This window comes from Telmatherina bonti (assembly GCF_933228915.1).
Source record: "Telmatherina bonti genome assembly, chromosome: 2".
NCBI classification, from domain to species: domain Eukaryota; kingdom Metazoa; phylum Chordata; class Actinopteri; order Atheriniformes; family Telmatherinidae; genus Telmatherina; species Telmatherina bonti.
The window spans coordinates 43,715,313-43,733,075 of record NC_136620.1 but is presented as its reverse complement, the minus strand read 5'-3'; positions in this window follow the sequence as shown (position 1 = coordinate 43,733,075).

The following is a 17,763-nucleotide window of genomic DNA, read 5'->3' as shown; positions in this document are numbered from 1 at the left end:
TCTTGTTCTGGTCCTGGTCCTGGTCCTGGTTCTTGTTCTGGTCCTGGTTCTTGTTCTGGTCCTGGTCCTGGTTCTGGTTCTGGTCCTGGTCCTGGTCCTGGTCCTGGTCCTGGTTCTGGTCCTGGTCCTGGTTCTTCTTCTGGTCCTGGTTCTTGTCCTGGTCCTGGTCCTGGTTCTGGTCCTGGTCCTGGTTCTTGTTGTGGTCCTGGTTCTTGTCCTGGTTCTGGTCCTGGTCTTGGTCCTGGTTCTGGTTCTGGTCCTGGTCCTGGTTCTGGTTCTGGTTCTGGTCCTGGTCCCGGTCCTGGTCCTGGTTCTTGTTCTGGTCCTGGTTCTTGTCCTGGTCCTGTTTCTGGTCCTGGTTCTGGTTCTGGTCCTGGTCCTCGTCTTGGTTCTGGTCCTGGTCCTGGTTCTGGTTCTGGACCTGGTCCTCGTCTTGGTTCTGGTCCCTTTCCTGGTTCTTGTTCTGGTCCTGGTTCTTGTTCTGGTCCTGGTCCTGGTCCTGGTCCTGGTTCTTGTCCTGGTTCTTGTTCTGGTCCTGGTCCTGGTTCTGGTTCTGGTCCTGGTTCTGGTCCTGGTCCTGGTTCTTGTTCTGGTCCTGGTTCTTGTTCTAGTCCTGGTCCTGGTCCTGGTTCTGGTCCTGGTCCTGGTTCTTGTTCTGGTCCTGGTTCTTGTTCTAGTCCTGGTCCTGGTCCTGGTCCTGGTCCTGGTTCTGGTCCAGCCTCCTGTTAATGTCCACAGTTTTATTGTTTCAGCTGCTTTTCTGAGGCTCAGAAGGAACAGATCTTCGTGTTTCTGACATCATGATGGCTCTGACGGGGGAGGCCGCTGGTCTGGTAGATACAGAGGTGGTCTTTGGTCTGGAGAACCCGGGTCCTGGTCCTGGTCCTGGTTCTGGTCCTGGTTCTTGTCCTGGTTCTTGTCCTGGTTCTTGTCCTGGTTCTGCTTCTGGTCCTGGTCCTGGTTCTTCTGGTTCTGGTTCTGGTCCTGGTCCTGGTCCTGGTTCTAGTCCTGGTCCTGGTCCTTGTTCTTGTTCTGGTCCTGGTTCTTGTTCTTGTTCTGGTCCTGGTCCTGGTTCTTGTTCTGGTCCTGGTCCTGGTTCTTGTTCTGGTCCTGGTTCTTGTTCTGGTCCTGGTCCTGGTTCTGGTTCTGGTCCTGGTCCTAGTTATTGTTGTGGTCCTGGTCCTAGTTATTGTTGTGGTCCTGGTTCTGCTCCTGGTCCTGGTCCTGGTTCTTGTTCTGGTCCTGGTTCTTGTTCTGGTCCTGGTTCTGGTTCTGGTCCTGGTCCTAGTACTTGTTGTGGTCCTGGTCCTGGTTCTTGTTCTGGTCCTGGTTCTGGTCCTGGTTCTGGTCCTGGTCCTGGTTCTTCTGGTTCTGGTCCTGGTCCTGGTCCTGGTCCTGGTTCTGGTTCTGGTCCTGGTCCTAGTACTTGTTGTGGTTCTGGTCCTGGTTCTGGTCCTGGTTCTTGTTCTGGTCCTGGTCCTGGTCCTGGTTCTTGTTCTGGTCCTGGTTCTTGTTCTGGTCCTGGTCCTGGTCCTGGTTCTTGTTCTGGTCCTGGTTCTTGTTCTGGTCCTGGTCCTGGTCCTGGTTCTGGTCCTGGTCCTAGTTCTTGTTGTGGTCCTGGTTCTGCTCCTGGTCCTGGTTCTTTTTCTGGTCCTGGTTCTTGTCCTGGTCCTGGTCCTGGTTCTGGTCCTGGTCCTGGTTCTTGTTGTGGTCCTGGTTCTTGTCCTGGTTCTGGTCCTGGTCTTGGTCCTGGTTCTGGTCCTGGTCCTGGTCCTGGTTCTGGTCCTGGTCCTGGTCCTGGTTCTTGTTCTGGTCCTGGTTCTTGTCCTGGTCCTGTTTCTGGTCCTGGTTCTGGTTCTGGTCCTGGTCCTCGTCTTGGTTCTGGTTCTGGTCCTGGTCCTGGTCCTGGTTCTGGTCCTGGTCCTGGTTCTTGTTCTGGTCCTGGTTCTTGTTCTGGTCCTGGTTCTTGTTCTGGTCCTGGTTCTTGTTCTGGTCCTGGTCCTGGTTCTGGTTCTGGTCCTGGTTCTGGTCCTGGTTACCTGAGGCTCAGAAAGAACAGATCTTCGTGTTTCTGACATCATGATGGCTCTGACGGGGGAGGCCGCTGGTCTGGTAGATACAGAGGTGGTCTTTGGTCTGGAGAACCCGGGTTCTGGTCCTGGTCCTGGTTCTGGTCCTGGTTCTTGTCCTGGTTCTGGTCCTGGTTCTGGTCCTGGTCCTGGTCCTGGTTCTTGTTCTGGTCCTGGTTCTTGTTCTGGTCCTGGTCCTGGTTCTGGTTCTGGTTCTTGTTCTGGTCCTGGTTCTGGTTCTGATTCTGGTTCTTGTTCTGGTCCTGGTCCTGGTTCTTGTTCTGGTCCTGGTTCTGGTCCTGTCCTGGTTCTGGTCCTGGTCCTGGTTCTGGTTCTGGCCCTGGTTCTTGTCCTGGTCCTGGTTCTGGTCCTGGTTCTGGTTCTGGTCCTGGTTCTTGTTCTGGTCCTGGTCCTGGTTCTTGTTCTCGTCCTGGTCCTGGTTCTGGTTCTGGTCCTGGTTCTGCTCCTGGCTCTTGTTCTGGTCCTGGTTCTGGTCCATGTCCTGGTCCTGGTCCTGGTCCTGGTTCTGGTCCTGGTTCTGGTCCTGGTTCTGGTTTTGGTCCTGGTCCTGGTTCTGGTCCATGTCCTGGTCCTGGTTCTTGTTCTGGTCCTGGTTCTGGTTCTGGTTCCAGTCCTGGTTCTGCTTCTGGGCCTGGTCCTAGTTCTTGTTGTGGTCCTTGTCCTGGTCCTGGTTCTTGTTCTGGTTCTGGTCCTGGTCCTGGTCCTGGTCCTGGTTCTTGTTCTAGTCCTGGTCCTGGTCCTGGTTCTGGTTCTGGTCCTGGTCCTGGTTCTGGTCCTGGTTACCTGAGGCTCAGAAAGAACAGATCTTCGTGTTTCTGACATCATGATGGCTCTGACGGGGGAGGCCGCTGGTCTGGTAGATACAGAGGTGGTCTTTGGTCTGGAGAACCCGGGTCCTGGTCCTGGTCCTGGTTCTGGTCCTGGTTCTGGTCCTGGTTCTGCTTCTGGTCCTGGTCCTGGTTCTTCTGGTTCTGGTTCTGGTCCTGGTCCTGGTCCTGGTTCTGGTCCTGGTACTTGTCCTGGTTCTGGTCCTGGTTCTGCTTCTGGTCCTGGTCCTGGTTCTTCTGGTTCTGGTTCTGGTCCTGGTCCTGGTCCTGGTTCTAGTCCTGGTCCTGGTCCTGGTCCTGGTTCTCTTTCTGGTCCTGGTTCTTGTTCTTGTTCTGGTCCTGGTCCTGGTTCTTGTTCTGGTCCTGGTCCTGGTTCTTGTTCTGGTCCTGGTTCTTGTTCTGGTCCTTGTCCTGGTTCTGGTTCTGGTCCTGGTCCTAGTTATTGTTGTGGTCCTGGTCCTAGTTATTGTTGTGGTCCTGGTTCTGCTCCTGGTCCTGGTCCTGGTTCTTGTTCTGGTCCTGGTTCTTGTTCTGGTCCTGGTTCTGGTTCTGGTCCTGGTCCTAGTACTTGTTGTGGTCCTGGTCCTGGTTCTTGTTCTGGTCCTGGTTCTGGTCCTGGTTCTGGTCCTGGTTCTTGTTCTGGTTCTGGTCCTGGTTCTGGTCCTGGTCCTGGTCCTGGTTCTGGTTCTGGTCCTGGTCCTAGTACTTGTTGTGGTCCTGGTCCTGGTTCTTGTTGTGGTCCTGGTTCTGGTCCTGGTTCTGGTCCTGGTTCTTGTTCTGGTCCTGGTCCTGGTTCTGGTTCTAGTCCTGGTCCTGGTTCTTGTTCTGGTCCTGGTTCTTGTTCTGGCCCTGGTCCTGGTCCTGGTTCTTGTTCTGGTCCTGGTTCTTGTTCTGGTCCTGGTCCTGGTCCTGGTTCTTGTTCTGGTCCTGGTTCTTGTTCTGGTCCTGGTCCTAGTTCTTGTTGTGGTCCTGGTTCTGCTCCTGGTCCTGGTTCTTTTTCTGGTCCTGGTTCTTGTCCTGGTCCTGGTCCTGGTTCTGGTCCTGGTTCTTGTTGTGGTCCTGGTTCTTGTCCTGGTTCTGGTCCTGGTCTTGGTCCTGGTTCTGGTCCTGGTCCTGGTTCTGGTTCTGGTTCTGGTCCTGGTTCTTGTTCTGGTCCTGGTTCTTGTCCTGGTCCTGTTTCTGGTCCTGGTTCTGGTTCTGGTCCTGGTCCTCGTCTTGGTTCTGGTCCTGGTCCTGGTTCTGGTTCTGGTCCTGGTCCTCGTCTTGCTTCTGGTCCTGGTCCTGGTTCTTGTTCTGGTCCTGGTTCTTGTTCTGGTCCTGGTCCTGGTCCTGGTCCTGGTTCTTGTTCTGGTCCTGGTTCTTGTTCTGGTCCTGGTCCTGGTTCTGGTTCTGGTTCTGCTTCTGGTCCTGGTCCTAGTTCTTGTTCTGGTCCTGGTTCTTGTTCTGGTCCTGGTCCTGGTTCTGGTCCTGGTTCTAGTCCTGGTCCTGGTCCTGGTCCTGGTCCTGGTTCTTGTTCTGGTCCTGGTTCTTGTTCTTGTTCTGGTCCTGGTCCTGGTCCTGGTTCTTGTTCTGGTCCTGGTTCTGGTCCTGGTTCTGCTTCTGGTCCTGGTCCTGGTTCTTCTGGTTCTGGTCCTGGTCCTGGTTCTAGTCCTGGTCCTGGTCCTGGTTCTTGTTCTGGTCCTGGTCCTGGTTCTTGTTCTGGTCCTGGTCCTGGTTCTTGTTCTGGTCCTGGTCCTTGTCCTGGTTCTTGTTCTGGTCCTGGTTCTTGTTCTGGTCCTGGTCCTGGTTCTGGTTCTGGTCCTGGTCCTAGTTATTGTTGTGGTCCTGGTATTGGTCCTGGTTCTGGTCCTGGTCCTGGTCCTGGTTCTGGTCCTGGTCCTGGTCCTGGTTCTTGTTCTGGTCCTGGTTCTTGTCCTGGTCCTGTTTCTGGTCCTGGTTCTGGTTCTGGTCCAGGTCCTCGTCTTGGTTCTGGTTCTGGTCCTGGTCCTCGTCTTGGTTCTGGTTCTGGTCCTGGTCCTGGTCCTGGTCCTGGTTCTTGTTCTGGTCCTGGTTCTTGTTCTGGTCCTGGTCCTGGTTCTGGTTCTGGTCCTGGTTCTGGTTCTGCTTCTGGTCCTGGTCCTAGTTCTTGTTCTGGTCCTGGTTCTTGTTCTGGTCCTGGTTCTTGTTCTGGTCCTGGTTCTGGTCCTGGTCCTGGTCCTGGTCCTGGTCCTGGTCCCGGTCCTGGTCCCGGTCCTGGTCCTGGTCCTGGTCCTGGTCCTGGTTCTGGTCCAGCCTCCTGTTAATGTCCACAGTTTTATTGTTTCAGCTGCTTTTCTGAGGCTCAGAAGGAACAAATCTTCGTGTTTCTTACATCATGGTGGCTCTGACGGGGGAGGCCGCTGGTCTGGTAGATACAGAGGTGGTCTTTGGTCTGGAGAACCCGGGTTCTGGTCCTGGTCCTGGTTCTGGTCCTGGTTCTGGTCCTGGTCCTGGTCCTGGTCCTGGTTCTTGTTCTTGTTCTGGTCCTGGTCCTGGTTCTTGTTCTGGTCCTGGTTCTGGTTCTGATTCTGGTTCTTGTTCTGGTCCTGGTCCTGGTTCTTGTTCTGGTCCTGGTTCTGGTCCTGGTCCTGGTTCTGGTTCTGGTCCTGGTTCTTGTCCTGGTCCTGGTTCTGGTCCTGGTTCTTGTTCTGGTCCTGGTCCTGGTCCTGGTTCTTGTTCTGGTCCTGGTCCTGGTTCTTGTTCTGGTCCTGGTCCTGGTTCTGGTTCTGGTCCTGGTTCTGCTCCTGGTTCTTGTTCTGGTCCTGGTTCTGGTCCATGTCCTGGTCCTGGTCCTGGTCCTGGTTCTGGTCCATGTCCTGGTCCTGGTCCTGGTTCTGGTCCATGTCCTGGTCCTGGTTCTTGTTCTGGTCCTGGTTCTGGTTCTGGTTCCAGTCCTGGTTCTGCTTCTGGGCCTGGTCCTAGTTCTTGTTGTGGTCCTGGTCCTGGTCCTGGTCCTGGTTCTTGTTCTGGTTCTGGTCCATGTCCTGGTTCTGGTTCTGGTCCTGGTTCTGGTCCTGGTTACCTGAGGCTCAGAAGGAACAAATCTTCATGTTTCTGACATCATGGTGGCTCTGACGGGGGAGGCCGCTGGTCTGGTAGATACAGAGGTGGTCTTTGGTCTGGAGAACCCGGGTTCTGGTCCTGGTCCTGGTTCTGGTCCTGGTTCTTGTCCTGGTTCTGGTCCTGGTTCTGCTTCTGGTCCTGGTCCTGGTTCTTCTGGTTCTGGTCCTGGTCCTGGTCCTGGTTCTAGTCCTGGTCCTGGTCCTGGTCCTGGTCCTGGTTCTTGTTCTGGTCCTGGTTCTTGTTCTTGTCCTGGTCCTGGTCCTGGTCCTGGTCCTGGTTCTTGTTCTGGTCCTGGTTCTTGTTCTTGTTCTGGTCCTGGTCCTGGTCCTGGTTCTTGTTCTGGTCCTGGTCCTGGTTCTTGTTCTGGTCCTGGTTCTGGTCCTGGTCCTAGTTATTGTTGTGGTCCTGGTCCTAGTTATTGTTGTGGTCCTGGTTCTGCTCCTGGTCCTGGTCCTGGTTCTTGTTCTGGTCCTGGTTCTTGTTCTGGTCCTGGTCCTAGTACTTGTTGTGGTCCTGGTCCTGGTTCTTGTTCTGGTCCTGGTTCTGGTCCTGGTCCTGGTTCTTGTTCTGGTCCTGGTTCTTCTGGTTCTGGTCCTGGTCCTGGTTCTTCTGGTTTTGGTCCTGGTCCTGGTCCTGGTTCTGGTTCTGGTCCTGGTCCTAGTACTTGTTGTGGTCCTGGTCCTGGTTCTTGTTCTGGTCCTGGTTCTGGTCCTGGTTCTTGTTCTGGTCCTGGTCCTGGTTCTGGTTCTAGTCCTGGTCCTGGTTCTTGTTCTGGTCCTGGTTCTTGTTCTGGTCCTGGTTCTGGTCCTGGTCCTGGTTCTTGTTCTGATCCTGGTTCTTCTGGTTCTGGTCCTGGTCCTGGTTCTTCTGGTTCTGGTCCTGGTCCTGGTCCTGGTTCTGGTTCTGGTCCTGGTCCTAGTACTTGTTGTGGTCCTGGTCCTGGTTCTTGTTCTGGTCCTGGTTCTGGTCCTGGTTCTTGTTCTGGTCCTGGTCCTGGTCCTGGTTCTTGTTCTGGTCCTGGTCCTGGTCCTGGTTCTTGTTCTGGTCCTGGTTCTTGTTCTGGTCCTGGTCCTGGTCCTGGTTCTGGTTCTGGTCCTGGTTCTGGTTCTGGTCCTGGTCCTAGTTCTTGTTGTGGTCCTGGTTCTGCTCCTGGTCCTGGTTCTTTTTCTGGTCCTGGTTCTTGTCCTGGTCCTGGTCCTGGTTCTGGTCCTGGTTCTTGTTCTGGTCCTGGTTCTTGTTCTGGCCCTGGTCCTGGTCCTGGTTCTTGTTCTGGTCCTGGTTCTTGTTCTGGTCCTGGTCCTGGTCCTGGTTCTTGTTCTGGTCCTGGTTCTTGTTCTGGTCCTGGTCCTGGTTCTGGTTCTGGTCCTGGTCCTAGTTCTTGTTGTGGTCCTGGTTCTGCTCCTGGTCCTGGTTCTTTTTCTGGTCCTGGTTCTTGTCCTGGTCCTGGTCCTGGTTCTGGTCCTGGTTCTTGTTGTGGTCCTGGTTCTTGTCCTGGTTCTGGTCCTGGTCTTGGTCCTGGTTCTGGTCCTGGTCCTGGTTCTGGTTCTGGTTCTGGTCCTGGTTCTTGTTCTGGTCCTGGTTCTTGTCCTGGTCCTGTTTCTGGTCCTGGTTCTGGTTCTGGTCCTGGTCCTCGTCTTGGTTCTGGTCCTGGTCCTGGTTCTGGTTCTGGTCCTGGTCCTCGTCTTGGTTCTGGTCCTGGTCCTGGTTCTTGTTCTGGTCCTGGTTCTTGTTCTGGTCCTGGTCCTGGTCCTGGTCCTGGTTCTTGTTCTGGTCCTGGTTCTTGTTCTGGTCCTGGTCCTGGTTCTGGTTCTGGTTCTGGTTCTGCTTCTGGTCCTGGTCCTAGTTCTTGTTCTGGTCCTGGTTCTTGTTCTGGTCCTGGTCCTGGTTCTGGTCCTGGTTCTAGTCCTGGTCCTGGTCCTGGTTCTTGTTCTGGTCCTGGTTCTTGTTCTTGTTCTGGTCCTGGTCCTGGTTCTTGTTCTGGTCCTGGTTCTTGTTCTGGTTCTGGTCCTGGTTACCTGAGGCTCAGAAGGAACAGATCTTCGTGTTTCTGACATCATGATGGCTCTGACGGGGGAGGCCGCTGGTCTGGTAGATACAGAGGTGGTCTTTGGTCTGGAGAACCCGGGTTCTGGTCCTGGTCCTGGTTCTGGTCCTGGTTCTTGTCCTGGTTCTGGTCCTGGTTCTGCTTCTGGTCCTGGTCCTGGTTCTTCTGGTTCTGGTCCTGGTCCTGGTTCTAGTCCTGGTCCTGGTCCTGGTTCTTGTTCTGGTCCTGGTCCTGGTCCTTGTCCTGGTTCTTGTTCTGGTCCTGGTTCTTGTTCTGGTCCTGGTCCTGGTTCTGGTTCTGGTCCTGGTCCTAGTTATTGTTGTGGTCCTGGTATTGGTCCTGGTTCTGGTCCTGGTCCTGGTCCTGGTTCTGGTCCTGGTCCTGGTCCTGGTTCTTGTTCTGGTCCTGGTTCTTGTCCTGGTCCTGTTTCTGGTCCTGGTTCTGGTTCTGGTCCAGGTCCTCGTCTTGGTTCTGGTTCTGGTCCTGGTCCTCGTCTTGGTTCTGGTTCTGGTCCTGGTCCTGGTCCTGGTCCTGGTTCTTGTTCTGGTCCTGGTTCTTGTTCTGGTCCTGGTCCTGGTTCTGGTTCTGGTCCTGGTTCTGGTTCTGCTTCTGGTCCTGGTCCTAGTTCTTGTTCTGGTCCTGGTTCTTGTTCTGGTCCTGGTTCTTGTTCTGGTCCTGGTCCTGGTCCTGGTCCTGGTCCCGGTCCTGGTCCCGGTCCCGGTCCTGGTTCTGGTCCAGCCTCCTGTTAATGTCCACAGTTTTATTGTTTCAGCTGCTTTTCTGAGGCTCAGAAGGAACAAATCTTCGTGTTTCTGACATCATGGTGGCTCTGACGGGGGAGGCCGCTGGTCTGGTAGATACAGAGGTGGTCTTTGGTCTGGAGAACCCGGGTTCTGCTCCTGGTCCTGGTTCTGGTCCTGGTTCTTGTCCTGGTTCTGGTCCTGGTTCTGCTTCTGGTCCTGGTCCTGGTTCTTCTGGTTCTGGTCCTGGTCCTGGTCCTGGTTCTAGTCCTGGTCCTGGTCCTGGTCCTGGTCCTGGTTCTTGTTCTGGTCCTGGTTCTTGTTCTTGTCCTGGTCCTGGTCCTGGTCCTGGTTCTTGTTCTGGTCCTGGTCCTGGTTCTTGTTCTGGTCCTGGTCCTGGTTCTTGTTCTGGTCCTGGTTCTTGTTCTGGTCCTTGTCCTGGTTCTGGTTCTGGTCCTGGTCCTAGTTATTGTTGTGGTCCTGGTCCTAGTTATTGTTGTGGTCCTGGTTCTGCTCCTGGTCCTGGTCCTGGTTCTTGTTCTGGTCCTGGTTCTTGTTCTGGTCCTGGTTCTTGTTCTGGTCCTGGTCCTAGTACTTGTTGTGGTCCTGGTCCTGGTTCTTGTTCTGGTCCTGGTTCTGGTCCTGGTCCTGGTTCTTGTTCTGGTCCTGGTTCTTCTGGTTCTGGTCCTGGTCCTGGTCCTGGTTCTGGTTCTGGTCCTGGTCCTAGTACTTGTTGTGGTCCTGGTCCTGGTTCTTGTTCTGGTCCTGGTTCTGGTCCTGGTTCTGGTCCTGGTTCTTGTTCTGGTCCTGGTCCTGGTTCTGGTTCTAGTCCTGGTCCTGGTTCTTGTTCTGGTCCTGGTTCTTGTTCTGGTCCTGGTTCTGGTCCTGGTCCTGGTTCTTGTTCTGATCCTGGTTCTTCTGGTTCTGGTCCTGGTCCTGGTTCTTCTGGTTCTGGTCCTGGTCCTGGTCCTGGTTCTGGTTCTGGTCCTGGTCCTAGTACTTGTTGTGGTCCTGGTCCTGGTTCTTGTTCTGGTCCTGGTTCTGGTCCTGGTTCTTGTTCTGGTCCTGGTCCTGGTCCTGGTTCTTGTTCTGGTCCTGGTTCTTGTTCTGGTCCTGGTTCTTGTTCTGGTCCTGGTTCTTGTTCTGGTCCTGGTCCTGGTCCTGGTTCTTGTTCTGGTCCTGGTTCTTGTTCTGGTCCTGGTCCTGGTCCTGGTTCTGGTTCTGGTCCTGGTTCTGGTTCTGGTCCTGGTCCTAGTTCTTGTTGTGGTCCTGGTTCTGCTCCTGGTCCTGGTTCTTTTTCTGGTCCTGGTTCTTGTCCTGGTCCTGGTCCTGGTTCTGGTCCTGGTTCTTGTTGTGGTCTTGGTTCTTGTCCTGGTTCTGGTCCTGGTCTTGGTCCTGGTCCTGGTCCTGGTTCTGGTTCTGGTTCTGGTCCTGGTTCTTGTTCTGGTCCTGGTTCTTGTCCTGGTCCTGTTTCTGGTCCTGGTTCTGGTTCTGGTCCTGGTCCTCGTCTTGGTTCTGGTCCTGGTCCTGGTTCTGGTTCTGGTCCTGGTCCTCGTCTTGGTTCTGGTCCTGGTCCTGGTTCTTGTTCTGGTCCTGGTTCTTGTTCTGGTCCTGGTCCTGGTCCTGGTTCTTGTTCTGGTCCTGGTTCTTGTTCTGGTCCTGGTCCTGGTTCTGGTTCTGGTCCTGGTTCTGGTCCTGGTTCTGGTTCTGCTTCTGGTCCTGGTCCTAGTTCTTGTTCTGGTCCTGGTTCTTGTTCTGGTCCTGGTCCTGGTTCTTCTGGTTCTGGTCCTGGTCCTGGTCCTGGTTCTAGTCCTGGTCCTGGTTCTTGTTCTGGTCCTGGTTCTTGTTCTTGTTCTGGTCCTGGTCCTGGTTCTTGTTCTGGTTCTGGTCCTGGTTCTGCTTCTGGTTCTGGTCCTGGTTCTTCTGGTCCTGGTCCTGGTTCTTCTGGTTCTGGTCCTGGTCCTGGTTCTAGTCCTGGTCCTGGTTCTGGTTCTGGTCCTGGTCCTAGTTCTTGTTGTGGTCCTGGTTCTTGTTCTTGTTCTTGTTCTGGTCCTGGTCCTGGTCCTGGTCCTGGTTCTTGTTCTGGTCCTGGTCCTGGTTCTGGTCCTGGTCCTAGTTATTGTTGTGGTCCTGGTTCTGCTCCTGGTCCTGGTCCTGGTTCTTGTTCTGGTCCTGGTTCTGGTTCTGGTCCTAGTACTTGTTGTGGTCCTGGTCCTGGTTCTTGTTGTGGTCCTGGTCCTGGTTCTTGTTCTGGTCCTGGTTCTGGTCCTGGTCCTGGTTCTTGTTCTGGTCCTGGTCCTGGTTCTTCTGGTTCCTGTCCTGGTCCTGGTCCTGGTTCTGGTTCTGGTCCTGGTCCTAGTACTTGTTGTGGTCCTGGTCCTGGTTCTTGTTCTGGTCCTGGTTCTGGTCCTGGTCCTGGTTCTTGTTCTGGTCCTGGTCCTGGTCCTGGTCCTGGTTCTTGTTCTGGTCCTGGTCCTGGTTCTTGTTCTGGTCCTGGTTCTTGTTCTGGTCCTGGTTCTTGTTCTGGTCCTGGTCCTGGTCCTGGTCCTGGTTCTTGTTCTGGTCCTGGTTCTGGTTCTGGTCCTGGTCCTGGTTCTGCTCCTGGTCCTGGTTCTTGTTGTGGTCCTGGTTCTTGTCCTGGTCCTGGTTCTGGTTCTGGTCCTGGTCCTGGTTCTGGTCCTGGTCCTGGTCCTGGTCTTGGTCCTGGTTCTGGTCCTGGTCCTGGTTCTGGTTCTGGTTCTGGTCCTGGTCCTGGTTCTTGTTCTGGTCCTGGTTCTTGTCCTGGTCCTGTTTCTGGTCCTGGTTCTGGTTCTGGTCCTGGTCCTCGTCTTGGTTCTGGTCCTGGTCCTGGTTCTGGTTCTGGTCCTGGTCCTCGTCTTGGTTCTGGTCCTGGTCCTGGTTCTTGTTCTGGTCCTGGTTCTTGTTCTGGTCCTGGTTCTTGTTCTGGTCCTGGTCCTGGTTCTGGTTCTGGTCCTGGTTCTGGTTCTGGTCCTGGTTCTGGTCCTGGTTCTGGTTCTGCTTCTGGTCCTGGTCCTAGTTCTTGTTGTGGTCCTGGTTCTGGTTCTGGTCCATGTCCTGGTTCTGGTCCATGTCCTGGTCCTGGTTCTGGTCCTGGTCCTAGTTCTTGTTGTGGTCCTGGTTCTGCTCCTGGTCCTGGTTCTTGTTCTGGTCCTGGTTCTGGTCCATGTCCTGGTCCTGGTTCTGGTCCTGGTTCTGGTCCATGTCCTGGTTCTGGTCCATGTCTTGGTCCTGGTTCTGGTTCTGGTTTTGGTCCTGGTTCTGGTCCATGTCCTGGTCCTGGTTCTTGTTCTGGTCCTGGTTCTGGTTCTGGTCCTGGTTCTTGTTCTGGTCCTGGTCCTGGTTCTGCTTCTGGTCCTGGTCCTGGTTCTTGTTCTGGTCCTGGTCCTGGTTCTGCTTCTGGTCCTGGTCCTAGTTCTTGTTGTGGTTCTGGTTCTGGTCCTGGTCCTGGTTCTGGTCCTGGTCCTGGTCCTGGTCCTGGTTCTGGTCCATGTCCTGGTCCTGGTTCTGGTCCTGGTCCTGGTCCTGGTCCATGTCCTGGTTCTGGTTCTGGTCCTGGTCCTGGTCCATGTCCTGGTTCTGGTTCTGGTCCTGGTTCTGGTTCTGGTTCTGGTTCTGGTTCTGGTCCTGGTTCTGGTTCTGGTTCTGGTCCTGGTCCTGGTTCTGGTCCATGTCCTGGTTCTGGTTCTGGTCCTGGTCCTGGTCCTGGTCCATGTCCTGGTTCTGGTTCTGGTCCTGGTCCTGGTCCTGGTTCTGGTTCTGGTCCTGGTCCTCGTCTTGGTTCTGGTCCTGGTCCTGGTTCTGGTTCTGGTCCTGGTCCTCGTCTTGGTTCTGGTCCTGGTCCTGGTTCTTGTTCTGGTCCTGGTTCTTGTTCTGGTCCTGGTCCTGGTCCTGGTCCTGGTTCTTGTTCTGGTCCTGGTTCTTGTTCTGGTCCTGGTCCTGGTTCTGGTTCTGGTCCTGGTTCTGGTCCTGGTTCTGGTTCTGCTTCTGGTCCTGGTCCTAGTTCTTGTTCTGGTCCTGGTTCTTGTTCTGGTCCTGGTCCTGGTTCTTCTGGTTCTGGTCCTGGTCCTGGTCCTGGTTCTAGTCCTGGTCCTGGTTCTTGTTCTGGTCCTGGTTCTTGTTCTTGTTCTGGTCCTGGTCCTGGTTCTTGTTCTGGTTCTGGTCCTGGTTCTGCTTCTGGTTCTGGTCCTGGTTCTTCTGGTCCTGGTCCTGGTTCTTCTGGTTCTGGTCCTGGTCCTGGTTCTAGTCCTGGTCCTGGTCCTGGTTCTTGTTCTGGTCCTGGTTCTTGTTCTTGTTCTGGTCCTGGTCCTGGTCCTGGTCCTGGTCCTGGTTCTTGTTCTGGTCCTGGTCCTGGTCCTGGTTCTGGTCCTAGTTATTGTTGTGGTCCTGGTTCTGCTCCTGGTCCTGGTCCTGGTTCTTGTTCTGGTCCTGGTTCTGGTTCTGGTCCTAGTACTTGTTGTGGTCCTGGTCCTGGTTCTTGTTGTGGTCCTGGTCCTGGTTCTTGTTCTGGTCCTGGTTCTGGTCCTGGTCCTGGTTCTTGTTCTGGTCCTCGTCCTGGTTCTTCTGGTTCTGGTCCTGGTCCTGGTCCTGGTTCTGGTTCTGGTCCTGGTCCTAGTACTTGTTGTGGTCCTGGTCCTGGTTCTTGTTCTGGTCCTGGTTCTGGTCCTGGTCCTGGTTCTTGTTCTGGTCCTGGTCCTGGTCCTGGTCCTGGTTCTTGTTCTGGTCCTGGTTCTTTTTCTGGTCCTGGTTCTTGTTCTGGTCCTGGTCCTGGTCCTGGTTCTTGTTCTGGTCCTGGTTCTGGTTCTGGTCCTGGTCCTGGTTCTGCTCCTGGTCCTGGTTCTTGTTGTGGTCCTGGTTCTTGTCCTGGTCCTGGTTCTGGTTCTGGTCCTGGTCCTGGTTCTGGTCCTGGTCCTGGTCTTGGTCCTGGTTCTGGTCCTGGTCCTGGTTCTGGTTCTGGTTCTGGTCCTGGTCCTGGTCCTGGTTCTGGTTCTGGTCCTGGTCCTGGTTCTTGTCCTGGTCCTGTTTCTGGTCCTGGTTCTGGTTCTGGTCCTGGTCCTCGTCTTGGTTCTGGTCCTGGTCCTGGTTCTGGTTCTGGTCCTGGTCCTCGTCTTGGTTCTGGTCCTGGTCCTGGTCCTGGTTCTTGTTCTGGTCCTGGTTCTTGTTCTGGTCCTGGTTCTTGTTCTGGTCCTGGTCCTGGTTCTGGTTCTGGTCCTGGTTCTGGTTCTGGTCCTGGTTCTGGTCCTGGTTCTGGTTCTGCTTCTGGTCCTGGTCCTAGTTCTTGTTGTGGTCCTGGTTCTGGTTCTGGTTCTGGTCCATGTCCTGGTTCTGGTCCATGTCCTGGTCCTGGTTCTGGTCCTGGTCCTAGTTCTTGTTGTGGTCCTGGTTCTGCTCCTGGTCCTGGTTCTTGTTCTGGTCCTGGTTCTGGTCCATGTCCTGGTCCTGGTCCTGGTCCTGGTTCTGGTCCTGGTTCTGGTCCATGTCCTGGTTCTGGTCCATGTCTTGGTCCTGGTTCTGGTCCTGGTTCTGGTTTTTGTCCTGGTTCTGGTCCATGTCCTGGTCCTGGTTCTTGTTCTGGTCCTGGTTCTGGTTCTGGTTCTGGTCCTGGTTCTTGTTCTGGTCCTGGTCCTGGTTCTGCTTCTGGTCCTGGTCCTGGTTCTTGTTCTGGTCCTGGTCCTGGTTCTGCTTCTGGTCCTGGTCCTAGTTCTTGTTGTGGTTCTGGTTCTGGTCCTGGTCCTGGTTCTGGTCCTGGTCCTGGTCCTGGTTCTGGTCCTGGTCCTGGTCCTGGTCCATGTCCTGGTTCTGGTTCTGGTCCTGGTCCTGGTCCATGTCCTGGTTCTGGTCCTGGTCCTGGTTCTGGTTCTGGTTCTGGTCCTGGTTCTGGTTCTGGTTCTGGTCCTGGTCCTGGTTCTGGTCCATGTCCTGGTTCTGGTTCTGGTCCTGGTCCTGGTCCATGTCCTGGTTCTGGTCCTGGTTCTGGTCCATGTCCTGGTTCTGGTTCTGGTCCTGGTCCTGGTCCATGTCCTGGTTCTGGTTCTGGTCCTGGTCCTGGTCCTGGTTCTGGTTCTGGTCCTGGTCCTGGTCCTGGTCCTGGTTACCTGAGGCTCAGAAGGAACAAATCTTCGTGTTTCTGACATCATGGTGGCTCTGACGGGGGAGGCCGCTGGTCTGGTAGATACAGAGGTGGTCTTTGGTCTGGAGAACCCGGGTCCTGGTCCTGGTTCTGGTTCTGGTCCTGGTCCTGGTCCTGGTTACCTGAGGCTCAGAAGGAACAGATCTTCGTGTTTCTGACATCATGATGGCTCTGACGGGGGAGGCCGCTGGTCTGGTAGATACAGAGGTGGTCTTTGGTCTGGAGAACCCGGGTTCTGGTCCTGGTTCTGGTCCTGCTACAACAAAGCTTTGACCCCTTCCCGCCTGCTCTGCGGGCGCCAGAATGAGGCCGCCTCCAGCTGTGTGGTCAGTCCGGATGGGTCGGCTGGATTTCTTCCTCGGGATGAAAGTAAACATGATGTTCTGACCTCACAACATGTCTGGACTCGTCGTCCAGATGCTGAAAAACATTCAGTTCTTCATCCGGGACGCGGCGTGATGCTGCAGCTGAGTCTCGTTTAAATTCCTCTTCCACGTATAAAACCCTAAAAACAACCACGCTCCCATCCGGGTCACCCTGCTGGAGATTTCTGGCTCCAAACCTGCAGACTCAGTCTGAGGAGGTTCTGGGAGAACCTGGCCTCCTTCCATCCGGCCAGGTGATGTAGGATGACATCAGAGTGAAAAAACAGCCAATAGGATTCCAGCATGAACCACAGTCCTTCAGTCTGTTCACCTTGACAGAGAACGGCGCCTCCTGGTGTCCAACAGCAAGAAATTCCCATTGAATGTGTTTTTCCAGACATGACTGTTTTATTTTTCTGTAGGAAAACAGATCTTAGGAAGCTGCCGAGTCATGTGACCTGCAGAGGATCATTTCTGTTTCATAGAAACGCAGATTACATTTCTCCTTATGTCGTTTAATTCATTTACATTTATTTACTTCTTCAGGACTGGATGGAGACGACGACCAAATCCAGATAACATCACACAAAACCACGGGTTTTATTTATCATGTCAACAAATTTCTGATTCTTTGTGTGGGACAAAATAAAGCAAAAACTGATATAATACCAATAAATGCCTGGAAAAATCCTCCGGACTTTTCTAGAGAGAGGACGAAGCAGGACGCGCTGCCGGGACATAAGTTACTGTGAAATGACCTCAGAGAGCAGAAAAAATGACCTTTCAGGACCATCCGCCGTGATTCCCGGAGGGAGCTGAAATCGTCTCTTTAAGTTTGTTAGAAGACAAAAACACAACAAAATGTCCTAAAAACTACAAACATGTCAACAAAAACCTCCAAAACAAACAACAGAAACTAGAAGATGAGCAGCAGAATGACAGTCTGTCCTCCACGGGACGACACGGCGGCGTGCAGGTGCACGCGACACCTGGAGGACGTCTCTGATTGGTTCAGGAACTGAAGACTGGAACCGGAAGTTCTGCAGCTTCTAAGTCAAAATAAAAGCACATAATGGACGCTGCGAGATGACGCTGAACAGAAAGGAAATTTACACCAAGAGTTCTCTAAAAATATAAATCTTCTAAATGAGAAGCTAACGTCAACTTGTGAGCCAAGAGCATGAAATCCAGGTCCAGCTGTTGGACTGAACCTGGCTTTATGTCCTTTTTCCCAACCTTTATTCAACCAAACAAGCACAAACTACTCAATCCATTGTCTGACAAGTTGGTGTTTACAAAGTGATCCTGATTCAGGCCATTGATAGACACAATACAAAACTAAATAACACAGATAATGATACTATAATGGGGGGAAAAAATTACCAGGGGGTGTTAAACACAACATAGCATTTCCTTCTATCAAATAAAGGAAACAATGGAGATTGTAGCTGAAAAGTGTTCCAAGCAGTTACAGTTTTAGTAGCTTTTTGTTCGAAGAATGTTTGATGGAGCAAATATATTGACTAAGTTCACACTGGAATACATTAAATCAGGGTTTTAGGCCAGCAAATTTACTTTGATGAATATAAAATCTTGCCATAATGAGAATAAGATTAATAATCTACCTTTTAGGATTATTAAACCTTTTGTCATTCTCTGGGAGCCCAAACAAGACATTCCTCCTGTATAATTTAAAGTTCAAATCATGTGACAAGAAATAAACAGACATTTATCCCAAACTGTTCAACTTCAGGGCAGGTCCAAGATAAATGGTGGTTTCTGGGTAGCGTCACAAAAACTACACTTTGTCTCTGTCTTTCTGAAATCTACATTTTATAAAGTTTTTTGCAGGATAAATTCTGTGAAGAAACCTCTTTCATTTTATTTGTAATTAAAAATTGGTTTAGTAAAAGCCGGGCCCTTTTCCATCATAATTATTCCAATAAGGAAGAACATGCGGTAATGTTCAAGAGTTATTTTAAAATAAGGATTTTCTACTTCTATTGTTGTTTGAGGGAGGAGAGGAGAAACATTCTGCCAGTGGAGACATCATGGCTGGAAGTGAATGCGTGGTTTCAGCTTGGGCACCAGAAGGGATCCCACCACATACCTGCGCATGGCCCCCCGGTGAAACAGGGATGTCAAATTTACACAGGAAATCTTCGTATGAGAGGAGCTGGCCTTTCTCATCAAATACAATCCCTTTGTTAAACCAGAAAGATACTTTTATGTTTAGATAAAAACATCCCTGTTATTCCAAACGGGAGATTTATGGGGACTGTGATTGTGCTTATAGATGAGGCTCCATGCTAAAAAGACTTGTTTGGGAAAAGCAGATCTTTTTTTTGGGAGTTTTTCAATATTAAAGTTACAAACCAAAAAAAATGATGCCCACCTAATTTAGATAAAAGTAGAGAGGGATGGCGTTCCAAATTAATGTAGGATTAGTAATTAATTCCCAATTTATC